We start from the raw sequence: 14,011 nt of genomic DNA, 5'->3' as shown, positions 1-14,011 counted from the left end.
TTATTTGGAGTACCCATTGTAATATTAAATAAAACAACTGGGTAATTTTTTAATTAATTTTTTTACATATGTTTTAAAGTCCCCTTTTACCAATTATGTGTTTTTCTGGACTAGACCTACAGTTTAACGTGGGCTCCGAACCACGGTCCTCAGCATTAAAGTCTACCGACTGACGAGTAACCAACTTTAGAAATCATCCCAGAAGACATCCGGTCTTACCCAGTCTGGTTACTGGCGTAACTGGGTTCATTTTCCTTGTCGGATTTTACACTCTTGCCTAGAACATTCACAAATTTTAAACAATCACAAACAAAAATTTACGACCATGCCAACAGTAGGTGGACTGTCCCATCACCTTTACTACTGCGCCACCAAGCCGGCAACTAGGTAATTTATTGAGTAAATACCTAACACCAAAAATAATATAATAATTTTGTATTGTTTTATAAATAAAAACTAATGGCATATTGTATTACTTATTATGTTTCAAGACTTTTTACTGGTTTGTTTTGCCTGGTTGCAGTATGAAAACATTGCTTTAATTATACGTATTTAATACGTAGAATTACCTAATATATATGTAATTTAATTTTTCATAACATGTTATTAATTTTATGTGCTTTTCCGAGAATCCAAAATATTTTTTAGATTATTTTTTTACATTTTTAAATATTCTGTTACTTTTATATTTTTCTATTGCTTGAACAAGCTTTATTTTAAAATTTGCAGCGGGCAACGTTTCTCCGCGATTTCAGAAAAAATGTTTTTGTTTGTCTTTTTGAAATCGCACACCGCGCAATGTTTAATTAAACGTTATTTTCCGTTTGGCGAAATTACCACAGATGCATAATTAATCCAAATAGGGAGGCCGGCGGGCACACACACACACACTCCTACACGCCAGCTAACACGCTGGGAATTTGTTTTCTTTTCTACCGCGTGGCCACGCCGTGCAGAAATTGGATACTGGAAAGTAAATGTTAGAATCAATATTTGTTAATTATAAAAGGAAACTTTGTTTCCCATTTTCGTCGTTTTGTAATTGTGGTAAATATGGCGTCGACATATTAGTTCTATATCGGATCGAAAAATGTCATGTTAATACTTGTCTTTTGTTTGACTTCGTGTTTGATAATATAAAAGGGTTTCAAAGTTGCCCGAGAAAATCAGGCCAGTACAGGGAGATATTCTAATCTTAGTCATAAGTATCTAATAAATTGTCTAAGTTATCTATTAATTTGTAGGGTTTGGTTCTTTTTATTAAAAATTCACACTCCAACAGTATCACTAACATTTAAAAGGCTAATTTTTAAATTAATAACTTACAAGAAAGATGTCGAACAGATAATGTGCTCGACCTTTGGTTACGACTTCTCAGCCTTTACTCATAGTCTTTATTTTTTAGCCACTAATTAACCAATAATGAGAACTTCAATCATATATGGTAGGTTGAATTTCAACAAATAATCTTGACGGAAGTAACAGGTCAATTGAAAAGTCCCCGGCCTACCATAGTAAAACACATTTTTTTTTGGAAAAATTATTTTTTTTATTCAACATAATTCGCTCCAATTTTTCGGTACCTTGTAGTACGATTTGTCCTTTGTTTCAAAATAGGCCCCAGTTTTATCGATCACCTCTTCATTCGACTAAAATTTCTTCCCAGCGAGCATTCTTTTGAGATCTGAGAACAGAAAATAGTCGCTGGGGCAGATCTGGAGAATAGATGAGGTAGATGAGGAAGCAATTCGATGCCTAATTCATGGATTTTTGACACGGTGCATTGTCTTGGTGAAGCAGCATTTACTTTTTCTTCAAATGCGGCCGTTTTTCGGCGATTTCGTCTTTCAAACGCTCCAATAATACTATGTAATAGTTGCTGTTGATTATTATTCTTCTATTATATAAATTATTCCATGCGCATCCCAAAATATAGACGCCATAACATGGCCAGCCGACTGTTGCGTTTTCCCACGCTTTGGAGAGGGTTCACCGTGTGCAGTCCACTCGAATGGCTGTCGATTGGACTCCGGAGTAAAATGAGTTAGCCGTGTTTCATCCCTTGTTACATATCGACGCAAAAACTCGGGTTTATTACGCTTGATCATCTTCCAACAGTGCTTCGAATCATCAACTCGTCGTTGTTTTTGGTCAAAAGTGAGCTCGCGTGGCACCTATTTTGCACAGAGTTTTCTCATACCCAAATATTCGTGAATGATATGATGTACACGTTCAGTTGATATCTTTGTGTCTGATATTTTATTTAGTTTCAATTTATGACCATTCAAAATCATTTTGTTTTTTTTAAATGTTTTCTTCGGTAACAACCTCTTTTGTCTTCGGTGATCATTTCACCACATCTAAACTTAGTATACCAATCCTTGATGGTTGATCTTCCTGGGGCAGTGTCTCGCCATCAAGCCAAGTTTTTGCTTCAACTATATTTTTTTCTTCAAGAAGCAATATTTAATCAACACGCGAAATTCCCTTGTATCCATTTTTTTCACAATAACAAAAATTGCTTCGAATCATCAACTCGTCGTTGTTTTTGGTCAAAAGTGAGCTCGCGTGGCACCTATTTTGCACAGAGTTTTCTCATACCCAAATATTCGTGAATGATATGATGTACACGTTCAGTTGATATCTTTGTGTCTGATATTTTATTTAGTTTCAATTTATGACCATTCAAAATCATTTTGTTTTTTTTAAATGTTTTCTTCGGTAACAACCTCTTTTGTCTTCGGTGATCATTTCACCACATCTAAACTTAGTATACCAATCCTTGATGGTTGATCTTCCTGGGGCAGTGTCTCGGCATCAAGTCAAGTTTTTGCTTCAACTGTATTTTTTTCTTCAAGAAGCAATATTTAATCAACACGCGAAATTCCCTTGTATCCATTTTTTTCACAATAACAAAAATTGCTTCACTCAAAATGCTATAATTCACACACTAATAATCCGACAGCTGTCAAATTTATACACTCATCTTTTGAGGCTTAGCGCTAACTAAAAAACGTATGGATTTAATTCTAGTAACGCCATCTATGTGTCGAGCCGAGGACTTTCCAATTGACCTGTTAATTCATTTGCTTTTCCAATAATTTCATTAATTTCGAACTACTATTTGATCATTATATAAGATACAGAAAACTCATATTTTTTGTATGGCAAGCAATGAAACCTCGATCGTAAAACCGTTCGAGATTACATTTTTAGTAGTTTTAATTCGTGTGGTAGCCATTTTCCCACCTTTTGGATCTTTAATTTCGCATGTAAATGTTGCGCGAAGTTAAGAAAGTAGTGAGTGCGGAAAAAGTGGATTAGCGTCCGTATACACTGAAATAACTCAATAATACTAAATGAAAAACTGTTATTTCGTAACACGTAGAGACATTTTAAAACTGTGGTATTTTAGTAATTAAGTTAGGTTGTTTTGATTTGTTATTCAAAATATTTTTATCAATATTTGGTATTTAAAATGAGCACAATTATCAAGTAATTTATTTTTTCGCGTCTGCATACATTTATTGCTTCTCATTACGTTTTTTTGCCTTCATTCCCAATCAACCATCACAGATTACAAAACTTTGTTTCACAAAATAATTTATTCGAATTAAAAAGCACGTCACAAATAATGCTTCTGATGCAAAGTCGTTAATACTTAGTGTTGTTGACACACAGTTTAGAAACATCAGACCATTTTAACATGACTTACTGATGGCGTCTTGTTTTTCCAACAGCGGAGACTTATTTGTATAACATGAATATTACACTCCTACTTGTTTTATTTACCTTCACTTCCACGCAAATATATTTCCAACAACAAACCTCCTATATATGCGAATTATTTCTGCAGTGGTTCCTGTACTATCGTTTACTAGAATAAATTGCATGTCAGAAACATTGTATAATATTGCTGTAAATGTTGATATTACAACAACAACAAAAAACCGTACAGCATCTTCAATTTATTAGCACATTTTTTAGAATGTTTAAGTGTTAAAATTATTTTAAATTATTTACATGAAATAATTGACACCTTAAAATTGCGTTCAATTTGTATTCTAAAACATATTTTATTCTATTTAATTTAATTTTTTGTGTTTATTCTAGACATTTTGTAACTAAAGTTATCAATATTTATTATATTTTACCCTGTATATGATTGTAGATGCAATATTAATTAACTAATTAACGTATCAGTGAGTTATTATTTGATTCGGTTTTACAATTAGCAACAGGGTGTCTTTTAGTTTTTTCGAATCTTTTTATTTTATTTATGTTTCTATACATTTTAGGAATGTTATTTAAAGAAACCTCTATATTTTGATTACGTACAATTTATACTATGATTATTAACTTGATTAATCTATGATCTGGTTCATTAATACATCCCTTTTAACACTGATATTTTCACTTAATTAATTCAAAAGACCTCTTTCTTAATTTTGATCATTTTAATAGAATTTCTCTTTAACATGATATACCTCAACATTCACAAAATGGTGCTCTGTGTTGTACTTTTAGTTGAAAGGAAATTGGCTTTTGTTTGAGCATCTCAATAAACTGGGAAACATTTTCTTAAAATGTCTAGATAATTATGATATAACTCTTATAATATCTTCAATTTTGTCTCCAACCATATTTTGGCAAATAAAAATTAATTTAGGTCCTTTTCACATCTTAAGACATACGGATGGAACTTTAACATCTTCGAAATTTTTTTACAATAATGTATTTTTGTAATTATTGACATATATCTCCGAAAGCAGTCATCGTTAGTCGTCTGCAGTTCTGTAGAGATAAAACCTATTATGTAAAAAGAATATTCTATAACAAAAAAAGTAAAACCTTGCATTGAAATTGTGACCTTTTACATGATAATCTTAATATCACGGTGCTATTAATCATAAAATTAATTTAATGAATATTATTATTATGCATATATTTTGATAATAGTATAATGCAATTAACTACAAATATTCTAAGTATGTTTATATACTTAAAATTTATTTTGAAAATATAATTAAGCTGTAATTGTCTAGATGTTATAGCTCTTTCTTATATTCTGTTTCCCTAAATGTATCATTATCTTTAGGGAAATTTTAGGAATGTTATTTAGGGGGTCATTTAAATTAATTAATTACATTTATACGATTGGTCTTAAATGGTTTTAGCTTTTTAGCTAGTCAGTTTAATTTACAATTAAGGAAATTATTATACTATTAAATTAATTTATTATATAATATAATTAATTGCGCCCATTACATTTTCGATCAATTAATTAAATGTTTTACGAAATTATTTTTTATAATAACTTACAAGATAATAGCAATATTTGATTATTTAAAATACAATTCGATATATTCTGCCATATTAATCTGATAATGATCACTTATTGCAGTGATCAATCTGTGCAAAAATGCCAACTCCCCTTTCTCTAAATAACCCTCTTTGTATAGCTTTTCACATATAAATATATATAGAGCGAAATGTTGTAACATTGCGACTAATTTTTGATATCCAAACTTCAGAAGACTCCAGCCAAGATATAGTGTCTAATGAAATGCCTACAGGTTTCTACTAATTTTTCTCAGTTAATCGACTATCCTCTAAAACTATATCCTGTCATTTTGTTGTCGATGTACTTTCAAATACTCAATATGTCAGCTTAAACATTTGTAAACCTAACTTTTAATTGAACAACCATTATTTCTACTTTTAAAATTCAAGAATTTTCTAACAATCTTCTAAACTTCCAGTAATCCCATCACCATTATATGCTTATAATATATCTTAAATATAAAATATTTTATTGAGCAGCCTATTAACAGCACTAATTTTATGAAATATAATTTGTTTATACTTAATTGAACAAATTATTAACGAATAACGAATAACTAAAAATAACTAATAATGAATTGCGAATAAAATTATTAACGAATTAATTATACATTCAATTATCTCCAACTAAAATAGTTTTACGTAAATAATGTGGCCCTAAATAGTCCTATATTGTCATTTTAAAGTTTATTTTAAACATATTTTACGACCATGCCCCAGCAGGATTCGAACCCGCGGCTATCGCAACAGTAGGAGGACCGTCCTATCGCCTTTACCACTGCGCCACTAAGCCGGCGGTATTTAATTTGAATATATTTTTTACGTAAATAATGTGGCCCTAAATAGTCCTATATTGTCATTTTAAAGTTTATTTTAAACATATTTTTTTAATAAATTCAATTAATTAAACTATTTCAGAATTTGATATTTGCGAGTCAATTCCAACTTTTCTTGATATGGTATTCTTTAAAAATATATTTTAAAGTCTCCTTTTACCAACTATGGGTTTATCTGGACTAGGCCTAAAGTATAACGTGGGCTTCGAACCACGGTCCTCAGCATTAAGCCTACCGACTGGCGAGTTTTTTTTTTTTTTTTTTTTTTTTTTTTTTTATAATTATATACATTGTTACTAGTCGTTGCCGACTAACCTACAATTTGTCCTTATAATAGCTTAAATCTAGGTATATATCTAATAGGACTCATCAGTCCTACATAGTCTCTAACATAATAATAATTGTTTTAACACTTTGAGTTTTTTCTAATGCACCTCACTGCACTACACTACAACACACTACACAAGTTCAAATGGTTTGGTCCTTTTGAGTCTGCGTCCGGTTTTGGTGTTGTCCAAGAGTTGTAATACTTCGAAATTAACATGAGAGTGAAGTCTCTCCTCATGTCTCTTTGCAATTCTTTTAATTTCTTGATTGACAGTCGGTATCTGAAGATCTCGATGTAAATAAATGGTCCGGTAATATCTGGGTGCACCTACGATGCTTCTTAGGACTTTGTTCTGGAAAACTTGTATTAGATTTATGTTGCTTTTTGCGGAACATCCCCATAATTGTATTCCGTATGTCCATATAGGTTTTAATATTTGTTTATATAGAAGTAATTTATTATGTATAGTTAATTGAGATTTTCTTCCAATTAGCCAATACATTTTTCTATATTTTAACTCAAGTTCTTTTCTTTTCTTTTTGACATGTTCCTTCCACCGTAGTTTTGCATCAAGTGTCATTCCGAGATACTTAGCATTATTGCTGTATGGTATGACAGTGTGGTTTATGGTCAATGGTGTAAGCGCGGCCTGTTTATAGGTGAATTGAACATGCACAGATTTGTTTTGGTTAATTTGTATTTTCCAGATTTGGGTCCATTTATTTATAGCGTCAGTAGCCTGTTGTAGTTTTCGGGTTGCTTCTTCGCTATTGTTTCCGACAGCAAGAATAGCAGTATCATCAGCAAATGTAGCCATTGTAATGTTTTCGATTTGTGGTATATCACATGTATAAAGTAGGTACAGAATTGGCCCCAGTACACTTCCTTGTGGTACACCTGCTTTAGCTTCTTTTATTGTAGAGTAAGCTTCCTCTTGTTTCACTCTAAACATTCTGGCTGTGATGTAAGATTTTAATAGTTCGGTGTGTTGCTTCGGTAATATTTTCTGTAGCTTATGGACGAGGCCTTTGTGCCATACCTTGTCGAAAGCTTGTGCTACATCTAAGAATACAGCTGAGCATACTTTATTATCTTCATAGGCTTTTTCAATAACATCTGTTATTCTATGCACTTGATCAATCGTTGAATGTTTGGTAATAAACCCAAACTGGTGTGTTGGTATTAGGTTTTTTCTCTCTATAATTGGTTTTAATCTTTTCAAGAGGAGCTTTTCAAATACCTTAGCTATCATCGGTAACAGTGAGATAGGTCGATAAGCTTTTATATCATTTGGTGATTTTCCAGGTTTTGGAACCATTATTATTTCAGCCATTTTCCAAACGTCTGGGACATATTTCAGTCGAAATGCTGCATTGATTAAGTTAGTGAGCTTTATAATACCCTTTCTTGGCAGATTGTGCAGCAATTGCCCTGTTATTAAATCATAGCCTGGTGATTTATTTGGCTTGATGTTAGTTTTAATAACGTTGGTGACTTCTTTCGGAGTTGTTAATTGAATTGTCGAATTTTCGCCGTCTATGTCCGGTAAAGTATGTTCAATTTCACTTTCGTTTGGTTTGAAAGTTTTCTCTAAATGGTCAGCGAATGCTTCTGCTTTCTCCAGGTTGCTGCGTGCCCAACTTCCATGCATGTTTCTTATCGGAGGACTATGTAGACAGGATCGTTTTAGGTATTTAGTGGCTTTCCAGAGCGAGTAGTCTGTGTTCTTGTCATCTGTTAAATTTCGTAGATAGTTATTTATGGAATTGTTTTTAATTTCCAAAATTTCCCTCTTCAACCTTTGTGTTATGTTGTTTAAGATATTCTTATTTTCAGGTGTTCTATTTTGCTGCCATTTTTTCCGTAGTTTTCGTTTTTCAGCTACCATTTCCTTGATTTCTTTCGGGTAATTTATTCCTTTGGTTGAAGTTTTAATTTCTGGAGTGTTATTCCAAGCAGCCTGTTGGATGTCTGCAACGAATTTTTCGGTTTCATAATTTAATTGGTCTTCTGTCTTAAGGGGAACATTTAGTTGAATTCGATTGTTTATTTCTTCAACAAATCCTTCCCAGTCTGTCCTCTTGTTGGTTAATGTTGGATTTTGTTGTTTTCTTATAATGTTTTCACTCAGCGTCAAAATCACAGGTGTGTGATCTGAACTTAAGTCAAAATTTTCTTCAACTTCCATGTAGTTAGTGGTTATGTTTCTAGCTATAAAGAAGTCTAACAGGTCTGGAGTTTTCTCTGGATCGGTAGGCCAATAAGTTGGTTTTCCTGTCGACATGTAACTGCACCCTAGCTCAGCAGCTGCTTTATGTAATTCATTACCTTTAGTTGTCGTCATTCTAGATCCCCATCTTGTATTTTTAGCATTGAAATCACCACCGATTATAAATTTTTCTCCTAGGTTGTTTAGAACATTCAAGTAATTTTCTTTTTTTTGGTTGTATCTTGGAGGGCTATATATGGAAGCTAATGTAACCCTGTATTTGCTAGATATAACAGTTACTGCCGTTACCTGATTTTCTGCTAAACTGAGTCCGGGTTCTTGATGATGGCATATATTATTTTTTATTATTATTGCACTTCCTCCTCTTGCTGTGTTAGCTGGATGAATGGTGTGGTAAAAGTAATATCCTCTAAATTTAATAAAGGATTCCTTTGTCAAATGGGTTTCAGATATTAAGCAAATATCTATTTTTTGCAATTCTAGGAATACTTGTAGGTCAGCGTGATGTTTCTGAATCCCATTAGCATTCCAAATTGCGATGCGGATGTCTTTACTTGCCATTTTTAGTTCTTGAGGCCACCGCCCTATTGTTTTCGAGTTTAAGTAATCTTTCAGAAAACGATTCAATAATCTTTTCCTGGTTGTCCAGCTTTGCTATAAGTTTCAATAGCAGTTCGTTGGTTGTAACGTCTTCTTTTTTTGTTTCTTTTTGAGCGGTTTGGTTTATGCTTTGAGCATAGGTCATTTCATCGTTGATTTCGTTGTACATTTTTGGTTGTTTATTTTGAGTCACTGTTTTTTGCTCTTTAGCCTGACTGATTTTATTTCTTCTCTCTTGGAATGTTTTCGCAACTACGCATCCTCTGTAGCTTGCTGGATGCGCTTCATTGCAATTCGCACATTTCGCTTTTGTTCCTTTGGGTTTTTTGCATTCTCCCGTGATGTGTTTTCCTGAGCATTTTACACACCTTGGTTCCCTTTTACAGAATTTTTGTGTGTGTCCATGTAATTGGCATCTCTTGCACTGTGGCACAAGATTTGCCTTTCTAAGAGGTTCTATTTTTACTTCGACTCCTAGAATTTGTTTAATTTCATAAATTGCTTTTATGTCCGTGTTATGTTGGAATGATAACATAAACAGTGGTAAAGGCTTCTTCTGGACAACTATTTCTCCATTGTTATTTTTATTTCGTTCTTTTTTCAGGATATTTGTGACGTCAGTACATTTAAGTCCATTTTTTATTAACTCTTCCACTATTTTAGTAGTTTTAGCTGTCGGTGGAAGCCCTCTTGCCATTACTTTAATGTCTCTGGTTTGCTTATCTTCATACGAGTGCCATTGTAATTTTAGGAATTCCAAGCACTCAGCAATTTTCGTAAAAGTTTTACGACATTCGGCGTTTAATTTGATTTGTCCATTGTTTAATGTTGTTGCTCTAAATAGTATATTATTTGTTTTCATTGTTTCATATAGCAAGTCAAAGTCTGTGACATTACTTACTATAATTGGAGGTGGTCTCGGCACTTTTATTTCTTTATTCAATTCTTGTGCTTTAATGGTTTTTGGTTGTTGTGGTGAAGCTTCAGGTGTGTAGTTTGCTTTTCGTTTCTTATTTCTTTTAACTGTTATCCAGCCTACTTCTTTTTGCAATTCTTCCTCGTCTGTTTCATAGTTTACAGGCAATTTGTTTTCAGTGCACTGGTTCACTACGGGAATGCTAGTTGGATTGTATGTGTTTTGGTTTTTTATTAGGAGTTGTAGTGCATCTAATTGTTTTTGCATATTTGTTAGTGCAATTTCCAGATTCCGTCGGGCTGTTTTTTCGTTAATATACGCATTATAGAGAGCTTGCTCATTTTGCGTTCTCTTATGGTTTTCTTGACAAAAGATTTGATTCTGTTGTGCCAGATAAGCTTCACCTGACGTTGAGGATTGTGTTTCCATCTCATTTAGTCTCTGGTTCTCTCTATTAATCATTTTTATTTAATGAATAGTTTAATTCACGTTTTTACAAAATTTCAGTACCGGTATTTGTTTCAGAACCGTTATAACGCCGCATTTGTGGTACAGATGATGCACCTCCGACCCTTAACAGCCCCCAAAATTTTACCTTTGTTACTTTATTGCAGTGACCATCGTTTTAAACACATTTTCACTAAACATTTAACGCGCAGTTTTAACACTGTTATTGTCGTCACGGTTTTTACTTATTTTTTAAAATCGCATTTGTGGCACAGGTAGTACACTTTCAAATTTATTACACTGACCGTCGCTCCAAACACGTCTTTACTCTACGAAGGTCGAACGACAACTGACTGGCGAGTGACCTACTTTAAAACTCATCCCAGAAGACATCCGGTCTTGCCCAACTTGGTTACTGGCGTGACTGGGATCATTTCCCATTTGTCCAAATCCGACAAGATCTTACACTCTTGCCTAGGACAATAACAAACATAAATTTACGACCATGCCCCAGCAGGATTCGAACCCGCGGCTATCGCAACAGTAGGAGGACCGTCCTATCGCCTTTACCTCTGCGCCACTAAGCCGGCGGTATTTAATTTGAATATATTTTGATATATTTGATATAATACGATTGCATACTATCGCCCTTTTAACAATAGATGTAATCCACACTAAAAAAATATTTTTTAATAAAATAAATATTAAATTAGCAATATCTTGTGGATGTGAATGCAATAGAATGAAAGATATTTCATAAAATACTTGTACTTGAGATGATTCTAGTCTTTCGTTCACCATTTTGTCACTTTTAAAAATGACATTTTGAAGCAGGTATACGTATAAAACAGGTAGTTTTACAAGAAAAGAGTTAGACAAAATGTCACCAACACAGTTCGTTGGTATGTCTGCAGATGGTGCTTTTTTCAGATTATTCAGTTTACAGACACTGATGTACCCAAATTTGTTTTTTTATGTTAACTAACTTTGTTCAAAATATTTGAAAATGTACTAAAACGTATTTTTTTTATAAAAGATGCGTTTAAGAAAAGCGTTATTGAAACTATATCACAAAAAGGACATGGTTAGATTAGATTTAACATTTCTTTCAAGATATTGATCTGATGTCGCTTCATTGAAATATGTTAGACCCAACCAATTGGCCGTGTAATACTCCATTTGATCGATATCCTGACCTTTTCCTTTCAGATATAAATCAGATAAACATCTGATCACTTACACCGTATCGACTTTTATTTTCCAAGGAATTTACGGATGAAAAGCGCCGTTTGAAAATAAAACATTTTATTGTCACTAAAAAGACTGTAAAATAGTTATGTTTGGAATTTATCGGGTCACATGGACAGAGACGTTTAAGAAGGCATTCCGTAATCTAAAAGATTTCAAGATAGATCTATTAATTATGTTGTTTCAACTGAAATATGTGTAAAGCGAGCGAACACAGTTGTTTAACGGCTTGATTTGCTTGATCGACTATAATTATATATCACTGTCAGCGATTGACAAGTATCTGCCAAGAAAACTTAACCAATCCACGAAAGTTAGAACCGCCCGAAGCAAAGATACATATCGATCGATACAAACACGTATTATTTGTAATAGCGTGGAGATGGCAGTAGTAGTATACGATTGAGATATTATAATGTCTTCATCATATCCAGTATTGCCAAGTCTTCAGATTTTTTGAAAAAATTTTCTTAATGGTATTGTGTTATTTTTCAGGTCTAACGGGCAACTGGCAGTAGTAAGGTAAGTTGTTTTATATTAGGAGAACAAATCAGTTTTCACCATTCGAAATATTTCGAGATATTTGCAATCATACATTTTAAAAGGTTTGTTGCTGTTATTTTCAACGGGCTCTACAAAAGAAAATTGGTCAACATTGTTGGTATTATTGGCCAAATTAGGATTTTAGTTAATGTACCTGAAATTAAGGTGCCCAGAAGTCAGGTAGCGCCTAATCGATTGTACTTAATCAATCAACCAAACTTACACGAATAAAATTCCTATTCTTAGCCGTCACAGTTGCTCTGTGTAAGACTTGGAAGTACTAGTACTACAAAAATTAAAAAAAAAGAGTTTAGACAAAGAAAATTTCTGCTAAAGAAAATAGAGCCCAATTACGAGACTTTGTCTAATTCAAGTTGAAAAGGGCTAGATCTCGTAGAAATAATATTAGAAGTAGAATAGCTTCCTTCGCACCTAGTTTTATGAAAAACATCTTCTAGAAATTGCTTCTTATATAGAATAAATCAATGCCGGAAAAAAAGGCCAAAAGCCTTTTGAGATATTCGTAAGCTGATATCTGTATGTTTTCTTAAGTAATTAAATAATTTTAAAGTATTAAATATTTTAAAAATTACATTAGTTTTCATATAATGTTTATAATTTTCACATCACTTTATTGTAATATGTCTTCATTCTCCTCTTTATTACTAATTGAATACTATATTTTTCATTTCAGCATTATATGTTCTCTGTTATTCAAATCAAAATGTTCTGTTATAAAGTGAGTTTTGTTTTATTAAAATGTTTGCTTAAAATGAAATTTGATCACTAAAAATATTGCAAAAATCTACAATGGCCTCCTTATGATCAACCTTCAGTAGCTTCAATAGCAAGATCATCAGCAAGATCAAGGCGCTGGTTTACCAAGATCATATAACTTTGATTTCACTCTTTTCATCTTCTAATCACTGTTAAGTTCTCACTTGTTTAAAGCATAGGTTGGCAGAATGTATTATCTATTCTTTTTTATATCCTGGATTTCCAACTTCTTTATAACAAATAACGCCTTTGATCATAACTGAATTTTAAGTAAGTTGTATGTGGCACACCTAGATGTAAACTTGGGAAAGCACTACTTTATCTACACAAATATACAATTTAATTAACCGCTTCATTTTTTATAGATGAAATGTATGTTTGATCCGATGTGTATATGACCCAACCTTATATTGGAACTGCGACAAAACTTCAGCAAATAACAGATGTTTCATTTCAACTCTTGACTTAATCCAACTTTTTCCATTCATCATGTGTAGCATTTTTTACTTGTCCAACATTGTTAATCATAAACAATTATTTAAGTGCAGATTACGTCTACTTTAATATTTGAATATTGTGATAAAAGTATTTTAAAAGATGATGATATTGAAGGGAAAATAGAAATATCAGGTGAATTGAAAAGTCCCCGGCCTACCATAGTAAAACACATTTTTTTGGCAAAATTATTTTTTTTATTCAACATAGTTCCTTCAAGGGTGATACGCTAATTATAGCAACCCTCC

The 14,011-nt window shown here is 32.7% G+C and overlaps 1 protein-coding gene across 2 annotated transcripts in view; it reads left to right on the top strand.

Annotated features, from left to right (window-relative positions):
- LOC143192844 (uncharacterized) overlaps positions 1 to 14,011 on the top strand; it is a 408,130-nt gene that overhangs the window by 104,002 nt on the left and 290,117 nt on the right. The window contains exon 3 of one of the 2 annotated variants that reach the window (XM_076398575.1): positions 12,444 to 12,470. The exons of the other annotated variant lie outside the window; for it this stretch is intronic. The gene's annotated coding sequence lies outside the window, so the exon portion shown is untranslated. The remainder of the gene's footprint in view (positions 1 to 12,443; positions 12,471 to 14,011) is intronic. 2 annotated transcript variants of the gene reach the window in all.

This window comes from Rhynchophorus ferrugineus, unplaced genomic scaffold (genome assembly GCF_030347505.1).
Source record: "Rhynchophorus ferrugineus isolate W39M unplaced genomic scaffold, kcgeb_rfMv2 rfM3, whole genome shotgun sequence".
NCBI classification, from domain to species: Eukaryota; Metazoa; Arthropoda; class Insecta; order Coleoptera; family Curculionidae; genus Rhynchophorus; species Rhynchophorus ferrugineus.
The sequence above is the reverse complement of the archived record's forward strand: the minus strand, read 5'-3'. Positions and strand labels throughout refer to the sequence as shown.